Source organism: Rhinolophus ferrumequinum, chromosome 6 (genome assembly GCF_004115265.2).
Source record: "Rhinolophus ferrumequinum isolate MPI-CBG mRhiFer1 chromosome 6, mRhiFer1_v1.p, whole genome shotgun sequence".
NCBI classification, from domain to species: domain Eukaryota; kingdom Metazoa; phylum Chordata; class Mammalia; order Chiroptera; family Rhinolophidae; genus Rhinolophus; species Rhinolophus ferrumequinum.
The window spans coordinates 45,828,354-45,829,987 of record NC_046289.1 but is presented as its reverse complement, the minus strand read 5'-3'; positions in this window follow the sequence as shown (position 1 = coordinate 45,829,987).

The window sequence follows — 1,634 nt, the reverse complement described above, 5'->3', positions numbered from 1 at the left end:
CGCGGGACTGAGTGGTTTATAAAATGCATTTTCGGCGTCATCTTGATACTTAAAAGAGCCTCTCCCCTCCATTTTATGATACTTTCTCTCCAAGCGTTTGCCTTCCGCCTTTACAGCCGTATCATCGCTTACAGGACAGTCCTGTTTGGGGAACTAAAAGGGTGTCTCGCAACAGCGGTCTTCCAGCTTCCAGAGCACGACTTCATCACTGGGCAGCGGACACTTATTTTATTGAACTTCTGGTACAGGTGATACTTCCTCTTTGAAATACTCTCTTAACTCTCCCAACATACTCCCCTTGTTTCATCCTACACGTTGGCTGCTCCTTGTGGGTCTCCTTTGCTAACCTCTTTTTCTCAACCAGACTTCTCAGTGTAGTAGGACGTTATCGTTTTGTTCCACTACCTTTTCCAATCTCATGGTTTAACTGTCAGCTACATGTTGATTCCCAATATCATATATCCAACCTGCCCTTCTCCCCTGAACTCCAGATTATATCTCTATTTGTCCTCCTCGTATCTCACACAGATGCCTAACAGGCATGTCAAACTCACTTGCTCCAGAACAGAGCTTCTAAGCTCCTTCTCCAATACAAAATAAACCTGTTTTTCTCCTGTCACTTTAGTAAATGACACCACCAATTTTGACTCAAGTTAAAAACCCACATCATATCCTGGATTCCTTCTTCACCTACCACATCCAATCAACCATCAAAACCTGTTTCTGCCTCCAAAATGCATTTTGAATCTATTCACTTCCCTCCATCCCCACCCCACACCCTAGAGTTAGCAACCTGTCATCTCTCCCCAGATTACAGCAGTAGCCTCCAATCTCACTGGATTCCTGGCTTCCACTCTGGCCTCCATACAGTCAGTCCTTTCTTCAAAGAGCAGCAGGTGTAATCTTTTCAAATGTATAAATCAGATTTTGCTACTGCTCTAGTTAAAAGTCCTCGATGCCTCTTTAGAAAAAAATCCACAGTCCTTACCATAACCTAAGGCCAACTCCCTCCCTTCCAGCTTTGTGAAGGCAGATATTATAGCTGTCAGGTTTATGGCTTTGTGCTGTTTAGAACAGTGTCTGAGACGTGGTAGATTCTCAACAGATATTTATTGAATGGATGAATCAATGACTAATGAAACCATTATCTCCAAGTCCTGATCCCTCTATCTCTTTACTATCCCTTGAATCTGTCCCTACCATCCTTATAACCACTGACCTGGTTCAGGCTCCATCACTTCCAACCTGGATTTCTGCAACAATCTCCTACCCAATGGGCCTCTACCTCTCTTGCCCTGCCACCACACCCATACTGTTTCAGATCTCTACGCCATTGTTCACACTGTCCCCTCTGCCTATAATACCTGTCCTGCCTCTTTGTTCTGGTTTTGGTGTCTTCCTTTCCATATTTACCCTCACATTTAACACATAGTTTCCTCATCTGTTTACATGCCTTTCTCTCCTCATGAAGAACAGGGACCGTGGGTACTGCCATTATCTTCCAGCCATTAACATAGGGCCTGACAAGCAATCTAGGCAAATAAAACTTGCGTTGAATGAATGCATGTGGTATGGAGGCAACAACCAGAGGGCCAGCCTGGGCTGGATGGGGAAACTGAGGCCAAAGTGGTTAT